This window comes from Oculina patagonica, chromosome 6 (assembly GCF_052425735.1).
Source record: "Oculina patagonica isolate OP01 chromosome 6, crgOcupat, whole genome shotgun sequence".
Lineage (NCBI taxonomy): Eukaryota > Metazoa > Cnidaria > Anthozoa > Scleractinia > Oculinidae > Oculina > Oculina patagonica.
In genome coordinates, this window is record NC_135763.1 from 20611524 (window position 1) to 20621864 (window position 10341).

Genomic DNA, 10341 nt, shown 5'->3' on the forward strand with positions numbered 1-10341 from the left:
TCGTTTTATACTTTCAAACCGGTGGGTATCTCCTTGGATTGCACGCGAGAACAAATTAAAATCTGCCATATTCAGTGTGTTTACATAATTGTCGCTTCGTGCCAAAGCTCATTTGCATAACCTTCCAAGCGATGAGAAAACTCCCTCCACCGTCCAAACTCGATTAAATACCTTTAGAATATAAGGAAGTTGCTTCTTTTGATATTCCTATACCATACAAATACAGCTCTGAGAAAAATTGCGTTGAAGATGACAAGAATACTCGCGGCGTGCGAGACTCCACAAAGTAAATATTGACGGTTAATTACACTGGTCGCACTTGTCCCATAATTTAAGTTCAATTCGCTCCCGTAGTATCTCTAGGGGAAGAAGAAGAGTCGAAAACAACAAATTGAATTCTGACAACGGGAATCGATCATGCAAAGACAACTTATAACTTAACGTCCAAAACATCACTTACAGGTTGCTTACAGAGGAAGCGTAGTCGCCAGATACAATCCACAAGTTTGAATAGAACTGTTTTATGTTATGAAGTGATGAAGGGCATAAGCTTCAATTCATTCTTGATACGTTTGCTTTCGAAATCGGTCATTCGAAGCCACAATGGAAGGCTTGTGCTTCGGGATTCATCAACTTCATTTTCCCCTTGCGACACGATGTCAAACAACTGAATTGTGACGTGACTGGCTGATCAGAGGTCAAACTTTGGGGGTGGTGGGGAGGGGGTTGGGTTGTCGGTCGGTATTAACAGCAGGAGAAAACTTGAGGGGTTGAAGAGCTTTTTTCACAGCAAGAGAAAACTCAGCAGTTGAAAGCATTTAAATGAATTTATGCTTTCCATTGGTCAACATTTTTTTTATTTTTCTTTGAATATGTACTAAAAAAGTTCACTGCGACTTCAGCCAAACAAAATTATTAAACATAACTTGAATGAAGTAAAAGTACTTATGCCTAAATGGATATAGCGAAAAATCACTGATGAAAAACTCAGTGTTGGTTTGCGTTTGTACATCTATCCTGCTAGAAATGTTGTATTGCGTAGTAACCCGTCGCAAAACGAATGTCTGTTTGCCTTGGTCAAGTCCAAATATATCCATGCGACCCTCATATACTTGGAAAAGCCACAAATGAAGGGCGATAAAGGAAGGAGTGTAATTGGTATGACATTCTCTTCTTGTGCATGAAAAGGGGTAAGAAACGCGTACGGAGAATAGAGACAAGTTTAGGGAATAGAAATGATTTAATGGAAAGGGAAGGTCATAAACGGGATACGTAATGAGAACTAAAAACAGTTCAACGGGCCGATTAGGAAATGAAAACGGGAACTGAAAAAGGTTTGAGAGAATCATTATATTTCCCCTCTGTAATGGCCCTAGATCACATACCGTAAAATTCCGGTTATAAGCCCTGGGCTTATACAACTTTGTAAGGGTTTTTTGGTGGGCTTATAAGTGGAGGGGCTCATATCCGGGAGGGCTTATATATAATTATAAGCGGAATAAAAAAACGTTCCGAAACGGGCCACGGGAGTGTTGATCGAAATACGTTTTTAAGTTAAAAACGCATAATAAAGCAACATTTAGCCCTGTTTAGTACTGTCATCCGGCAGAGGGGGGCTTATATCCGGTGGGGCTTATAATCGGATGTATTTTTTTGTTTCCTGGTAGATGGGCCTATAACCGGGGGGGCTTATAAGCGGAGGGGCTTATAACCGGAATTTTACGGTATGTACATGTCGTCAGTCCTGATTACAATTCGCATTTTTTAATTCCCTTTCGGCTTCTAAATTTTCCGCTGTCAAACAACTACGCTAATTAGATTTAGAAAGCACGAACTGTTCTTGCAAGCTTGCGGCTTGTTATCGGTAAAAAAATGCCTGTATGCTTTATGAACATCAAGGATGGAGGTGGGTGTGGGGATTAAACAAAGACCCAGGTGCAAGGATTTTTTTCGAGACTTGCAGCCAAACGAAGGAAAGGTACAGTTAATCAAGTAGAGGGCGAAGTCGATGACGACGATGACAGTCTCATCGAAGACGAAATTGTTTACCTTGATGACAAAGCCAGAGTGAAGCAGTAGAAGATATTGTCAGCCAAATGGAACTGGTCTTATGACGGTCATGATATTTGCGAGCATGCCAGACTCATGACACATTATCGAAATTCAATGTCACGACGCTAAAAGCCATGTGCGCTCACTTTGAACTTCCACACAAATCCAGAGATCTTAAGTCCTCCTTATTTAAAAAGGTAAAAGACATAGCATTTTTCATAATGCCCGTGCTTATTTGAAAAAAAAAACTAGCAAACAAAGAGAGTAAAGACCTATAAAAAGGGACTGAACGAAGTTGTAAAGCAAGAAATTTCAAGAATGTGCACAAGATTATATATTTTTTTTCACAGATGCCCGTGACAGTAAGATAAAACACAACTAAGGGTAGCATTTTTTCATTTCAATATTGAAAACAGTTTAGCACACTCCGCCTTTTATCGGAACCTTTTCTTGGATTTTTTTTCTGTTCTGTCTTTTTGCGATTTGCTCCTAAATGCCCGACCACAGAGGTAAATTAGCAAAGGCACGTTACACTTGAGTGATACAAGGTGGAATAAGAAATAGGAAAAAAGAAATATTTAGCGATAAAAACACGAGTCACTTATAAAAATAAAGATCATTTACTACTTCTGAGTTTTCTCTTGCTGTGAAAAAAGCTCTTCAACCCCTCAAGTTTACTCCTGCTGTAAAATACCGACAACCCAACCCCCTCCCCACCACCCCCAAAGTTTGACCCTTGTTTGACCTCTGATCAGCCAGTCACGTCACAATTCACTTAGTTATGTGACATCGTGTCGCAAAGGGGAAAATGAAGTTGATGAATCCCGAAGCACAAGCCTTCCATTGTGGCTTCGAATGACCGATTTCGAAAGCAAACGTATCAAGAATGAATTGAAGCTTATGCCCTTCATCACTTCATAACACTAGTAATACGTGACTCGCAGGGCCTCGCGAAGCTCTGGGTTTGGGGGGGGGGGGTGGGGGTGTTGTAAATAATGAGTGATAACCGGTTTTAACCGGTGATTTGTTATTGTTGCCTAGTAACGGGCATGCCCGCGACACCCTCGTTCCCAGGGTCTACTCCGCTTTGAAGATGGCGGCTCTTTCTGGTTCGTAAAGAGGTATAAAGCGTTGGGAAGCGCAGGCTATTTTCAAATTCATCGACAAATTATTGGATAGTCGCATTTTGGACATTTATTTGAGGGCATTAAAAAAAAGAAGAAGAACGAACGGCAGGAGGATTCGAACCCTCCGCCCGCCCGAAGGTTTATAGCCTGAATTATTATAGGCGTCGATGGAGTATCATGTGGAAATCAGTGTTATTTTAATCCGAAAAGAAAAACGATAAAAATGAAAAGCTCAGGATTCGAACCCACAAAAGAAAAAAAAAAAAAAAAAAAAAAAAAAAAAACCTAGCCGGATTCGAACCCCCGGCCTTAGTCCCGAAGATCTGATTTCAAGTCCGACGCCTTACCATTAGGCCACCAGCGCGCGGCGGCCGTGTGACGTCATTTCCGCCACACACCAAGCTCACAAATAAATAAATATATATATATGACCGTAAACTCCACACGAGATTTCATCCCGCCTGAGCCCTTTGAGGAACAAAATTATACACCCCGCTACGCTCGGCCTTCGGCCTCGCTTCGCGAGGAATAAAACAGTTCTATTCAAACTTGTGGATTGTATCTGGCGACTACGCTTCCTCTGTAAGCAACCTGTAAGTGATGTTTTGGACGTTAAGTTATAAGTTGTCTTTGCATGATCGATTCCCGTTGTCAGAATTCAATTTGTTGTTTTCGACTCTTCTTCTTCCCCTAGAGATACTACGGGAGCGAATTGAACTTAAATTATGGGACAAGTGCGACCAGTGTAATTAACCGTCAATATTTACTTTGTGGAGTCTCGCACGCCGCGAGTATTCTTGTCATCTTCAACGCAATTTTTCTCAGAGCTGTATTTGTATGGTATAGGAATATCAAAAGAAGCAACTTCCTTATATTCTAAAGGTATTTAATCGAGTTTGGACGGTGGAGGGAGTTTTCTCATCGCTTGGAAGGTTATGCAAATGAGCTTTGGCACGAAGCGACAATTATGTAAACACACTGAATATGGCAGATTTTAATTTGTTCTCGCGTGCAATCCAAGGAGATACCCACCGGTTTGAAAGTATAAAACGATTCATTGAGGTAAGAAGATTACATTGATGTGCTTTTTTACTCCAATTTATGTTGAAACTTTTGAGTTTTATTCTCTTGTATTTACCTAAATTTTAACGTGTGAATAAAGACCTCAGAGTATGGTATATTTCAGAAGCGCTGGCATGCTTAGAATTTTCGTAAAATTTTCCTCGTTTCGTCAGTGAACTAAATAAAGGTGTCTTAGAATTTGTGCCAAATGATATTCCGTCAAGTACATTTTTGTGGACATAACGCGCTTCACAAAATGGTCAAAATTTAGCCCATCGACTACCGTTGGCGGCCCCATGTCGGCCAAAATTCAATTTTGGTCTGTAGCAAAGCGAAAATAAAGAACTAGAAAATAATTTATTGCTTTTTTGTATGTATGGACCAAAGCCTTTTCACAGGCAAAAAATAAACGGAAACTTTCTTTTGGCGCGAAGACGAGAGGACCGCTTTAAGCGGGACTTCCACTTAATACTGATTTTAGTATTTTATACTTGTAAAAATTCTAAAAATACTAAAATTGAAAATACATTAACCACTAGTAAAAATTCTAAAAATACTAAAAAAATCAACTATTTACAAGAATATATTACAGGATTAAAATCAGTTAGATTAAAAATCGATATTTCGTATTTATTTAGCTTAAGCCATGTCGCGAACCTCGTTTGGAAGCATATTCCATTGTTTCGCTGCATAGTGTAATATTTAAATGAATTGAGACCATGTGGCAATAACATCCTGTGATGGATAAGCATTGCATCCAGGAGAAGTGCTCAATTCCAGTTCTGGTCACATCATGTTACGTAAAAGTGAGTTAAGCCGATTGATGAGCCACTGAAATGCTTGGATACTCAGGAATGAAACAGACTTAAACTTACCTTAGACATAAACCGTATTGGGCCAGAGTCCCGTAACTGCTGGATGAATGCTTGTCCATTACAGGGTTACTCCTAGCCTGTAAACAGAACAGCCTTCCTGGTGGGGTATAGGATGAAAAAAAGGCAAAAAGATGTTTGCATTTCTACAAGGTCTTCATACCCAAACTAATTGCCTCACTTTGCAACTGATTGTTTTTTCTCTATACCCCACCAAGGAGCCCGTCCTTGATCAATAACATATCCAGCTGTCTTTCACAGGAACACTTAACAATTATTCGCTGAAGGCGAAGTGATTATTTAACAATAATCACGAAGCCTGAGGTGAATAATTGTTTTAGTATAATTTTTTGAGGTGATCATCAAGAACTGCAAAATAACGATAGCAAACGAAAACGGCAAACACAAGTGCTCGCTTGCAGACGGTGTAAACCAGTTTAAATCGTCGATTGCAATTAGAATTTGTTTAGTTAAAGCAATAAAACGGAACGAAACAAACACTATGAGAAAGATCAGGAGCCATAATCGGGGACGAAGACCGTAAGCGCGCGATTGAGGTTGTCCCCATGATATGGAACAATTGTGCTATTTTTAGCACAAATTGCGCCATCTTCGATGTCATAAACCGCGCGAATACACGCAAAATTGCGCGGGTTCTCGCGTGGGTCCGCTCGGATGTAACCGGAGTTGCGTGTTCAGTGTCACGTGTGTCGCGAAACCATTCGAGTCTGCACGAAAAGTTGAGAACAAAAAAAGAAGGTAGTCAAGTTCGGTGAAAACCTCAAATTTTGTATGGACAATATCGTATACCAATCTGTGCAACTGCCATGTCAAACTAAATTCATCTCCTCGATGTAAAGCACAGGATTAACTACTATACCGTTGCAACTGCTGAAGAAGTTTTACTGAGATGAAATTCGCGATATGAACATTATTTGGATTACAACTATTGGTAGCAACTTGGCTGTGTCTTGTTCTGTGGAAATAATTTCGTATTTGCCGGGAGAGCTTGCAGCGCGGATCGAGACGAACGAGCAAAATACAATCCTGGTATGACTGTAAATAAGCTTACTTATGTACCGGTGTGTACTTGAGCTTTATTATAAATCCGGGTTATAAATCTTGGTTATAATAAAGCTTTTTATATTAATTTGCCCTGGTTGATTACGTGTCGAAGTACCACAGACATTTGATTTGCAAGAAATGGCCTCAAAACTAAACAGTGTCTTTGTGCTTATATCTGCCTCTGCTATCGACCAGGGTTTCTGTTTGTCTTGAAAGTCAGGCATTTATTTGATTTGAGCATGTGATCATATTTAGAGAAGTATATACCTCAACCTTTTTATCAAAAGATTATAATTTCATCTACGATTTAAGAGTTGTTTTGCATTTAATCGGAGATAATAAGTCACAAAACTCTATATTTTTAAACTGGTTATAATTTTAATATTTAATATTCATCGATGGGACATTCAAAGCTATGCTATAGGGTGCCATTTATGCAAAAAAGTGTTCTGCAGAAATAAAAAAAATCATAATTTTAATTGAATGAGTAAAAAAGGTGAAGGCAAGCACCCTTTCCTAAACTTAATTTGGAGAGAAAGACACATGCTATTTAATATATGTGTTACTTAAACTCTTGAATGCCAAACTGCAGCAGGTCTAAGTTTAATTCTTCTTACATAAAATGGACAAATAGTATACTAAAAAAAGATATGTTATGGATAGCACATCCATGATTTTTGCCAAAAGTAAATCAATGATTTTTTTATAGGTGTCTTGCATGTCTTGCATCACCAAACAATATTGTTTGCTATATGGTTCTTCTGTCATCTTTCTCATTGGTAACATCTGTCGAAGCTCTGTGATATGTACTGAATCTTACCTTTTGATGAATCTTTTGAACTATGTCTAGTTTTGTCACAAATTAGATCGTAGGAGTGATTTGTAAGTTTTTTGTCACTTCTCCCTAATTGTATGGCTATACTGATTTCTTTATTTTTGGTTTACAATTTCCTTCAGTTTCCTCCCTTCCAACTAGGACAAATTCTGAATCTGCTCCTAATAAAGAAGGAAGAATCCAGTTTTTGTTGTTTAACCAAAACAAAGTAAAAGTGAAAGGTGAAAGGGTTATAAAACTTCAAACTTTTTAGCTTGTATATTCTTTCAGGTAGAATAGCCATAACAACACTGTTTGAGTGGCATTAGGAACTGAGTCAGTTAAGTGTGACGAATCTGAGATTCACTTTGTATATATATATTCCTCTTTTGAATGGAATATAAGCACTTTGCCTTCATTTCATTTAACATGAAATAGAGTTAGTTTAGTTTTTCACGATGCTTAATATGATGCTTTTTATATGTATATCGAGTAATAATGTCAATAACTGAATATAACAGATGCTCATCTTTTATGTAAATAGTTGCCAAAAATTTAACGGTCATACTTTTGAAAATGTATGTAGCTTAGCATACGAAACGTCAAGTTTATAAAAATGCGATTTTTCATAATGTTTATCACCGCTGTTTGTGTTATATTTTTAATCATCTTTTAGTGCTTCTAACTACAGGTTAGTTTGACCTGACCCTTAGTGCTTGTTTTTTTTTGTTGTTGTTTCTTTGTTTTACTTTTGTTTTGTTATTATTATCAGTCCTATCCCTACAAGCAGGAAATTTAACAAAGAGGCCTGATCAATACCCAAGATAAAACACAAGGCGAATTAAATGGCATGGGAAGTTAAATTCCAGTTTAACAACCATAATAGTTCTAATAGTTGCATTACCAGACTGCACTTAATTTCTGTAGTCCAAGAAATTTGATACTGTTAATGTGCAATTTCGAATTTTGAATACACAGTTTTCCCCCTGGGAGAAGGAAAGTTTTTTTTTATTATTTTCTCCTGTGACTTCATTATTATCTTTTTGGCTCACTGATTGCAATTTAACCTTTAAATTTGTCACCCCTGAGTAAAAAAGATTTTTTTTACATTAATAGCAATGGGTGAATGCTCTCTGCTTTCAAAAACCGCCAAAATATACTGCAGCTATTAAGAAATTGTTTTTAATTATTCCATGTTATCTAACAAAGTAAGTACATATGTCCATATGAAAAGTTATTGCTGCATTGAAAATTAAAATACAGGAGACTTAAAGAAATATTTCGGAGCAGCATCAGTCAGAGAAGGAACTTGAATGGGGTAAAATATTTAAGAAACATGTTAAGATATTCCTAAACTATTCCATTTACTCAGTATCAAAGTCCTAGCTATAAACTTGCAAGACTGCTGTACAACATATTAAAGCATCGAAGAAAGAACGGCATGATGTATACAGTCGTATTTCGGCAAAAATATGGTCTCTGTTTGTCCCTGGCGATCTTTATTCTTTGCTTCTCCTTGTCGCTGCGCTCTCAGACGAGTAAGTGTTCACGACTGAATTTGTCGGGAAAAATGCTACTGCAGACAACCGAACCGCTTGTATCACCCTCACTTTCATAATCACTTTCAAGGAAATGCTCAAGGTAGGCTTGATGTAACTGAGGAGTAGAAACAGATGAAAAAAATCCAATATCTGCTTTACTTGAAGTGGTAATTTTGGACGCCATTTTGTTTGTTTTTTTTCGCGCGACGTCCACGCAAAAATCCTCGCAGCAGTACGCGCGCGTACCACACGCGATGGCGCAATTTGTGCTAAAAATAGCACAATTGTTCCATATCATGGGGACACCCCCCAATATTGAAATGGCACGCGCTTACGGTCTCCGTCCCCGATTATGGCTCCTGGAAAGATAGATGTCCGGTACCTTTGTATGATTGTTGATGACTTCTAAGCGAATGTGCGAATCCTTTCGTAAATGAGGTAGCTCCGCTGAGAAGAGAACTAAATAATGTTTGCTCAATCGATCTGACTGAGTTTCTCATCGATCGCCAAAACCGTCGTGTTTATGATCATTTCTTATGCCTTGAGAACCATCTCTTGAATCTATTTTCAGTCCAAAAGCCTTGGTAGTCATTTTTCAAAATTCCCAACGTTTTAAAAATCCATGTCTTGGACTGGTTTCTTTCAAATCAAAGAAATTTTCATTAAGCAAAAGCGGCCATGTTTACTTGCCTGGATGTCAAAGGTGGCATGGCTAAGTAACCAAGCCTTCAAAGCTATAATCACCTCGCGCGGGGTGAATATAGCCTCATAAGCCGAGCTTCTTGACCAATCAGAATGCTTCAATTCTTATAATCAGCTCTGAAATTATACTAAAGCCCAATAACCCTGCCAGGGCACGAACCCAGACGGTTTGACTCAGTCTGAGTCCAGCATGGTAACCATTAGGCACCACGCCTCCTCCAACCATTAGCACTGGTGTGGAGTTTACCTTTTAATTAACAATTTTTCACCGAAGTGGAGGTAAATATCCACCACATTCACCGACACTAAGGTATATAATTGTTTTAGTATATACCACACAAGTTGAATAACTAGCAGACTAAAACTAATATAAATTATTAAGTTTTATCATTCTAGGGCCATTTGAAGGTGTGAAAGCCTTTTTATATGATTGTATAAATTATGGCGATTTAACGCGATTCAAAGCGACTAAAAATGACTTGGGGAGACTTAAGGTCCCAGAATAGGCCTGTTTCGGGACTACTGTACCTTGATTAGTGGAATTGCTGTTGAATGTGTTTTAAGATCGAAGAAGATCTAAAAAAGATAGATCGGTTACGCATAATATTTTGTTTAAAAGGTAAATGCCAGAAAATGAACGACGTTTGGACCGTCCAACAGTCATTTTCAAGTTCGATGTAAGAATAAAATTACATGTGTAAATATAAAGTAAAAAGGCTAAAATTTGTATATGCAAACAAAAGACAATTAAAAAAGGCTAAAAATGGCTAAAAAATAACATTGTGCGAATAACATGCATAGTTGTATAGGATATAATTTAAATCGTAAGAACAAGCGAATAAGGCAATGAGAATAAGAATACTAAAATTCCACAAAACAAATCTAAACAAATAATTTTGCAAGGAGCGAGTCACACTGGTTGATAAGCTTCAGGAGTCTAATAAAAAACATTGCAAAAATCAAACAGTCAAGCTTTGTTTATTTTCATTTTGAGGTGCTCCAGGGATCCCAACGTGTCCACAAAACGCATTTGTGCGAACATTATTTACAAAATCGGCTGCCATCCAGCTTACAATTGAAATTTTACTCTTAGTCTCCTAATATAC

At 37.9% G+C, this 10341-nt stretch overlaps 1 long non-coding RNA gene across 1 annotated transcript in view; it reads right to left on the reverse strand.

The window, feature by feature from the left end:
- Positions 1 to 3359: 3359 nt before the first annotated feature.
- Positions 3360 to 10341, reverse strand: part of LOC144656004 (uncharacterized) — a 129754-nt gene continuing 122772 nt past the window's right edge. The window contains exon 2 of the long non-coding RNA XR_013571236.1: positions 3360 to 3647. This is a non-coding gene — a long non-coding RNA (uncharacterized LOC144656004). The remainder of the gene's footprint in view (positions 3648 to 10341) is intronic.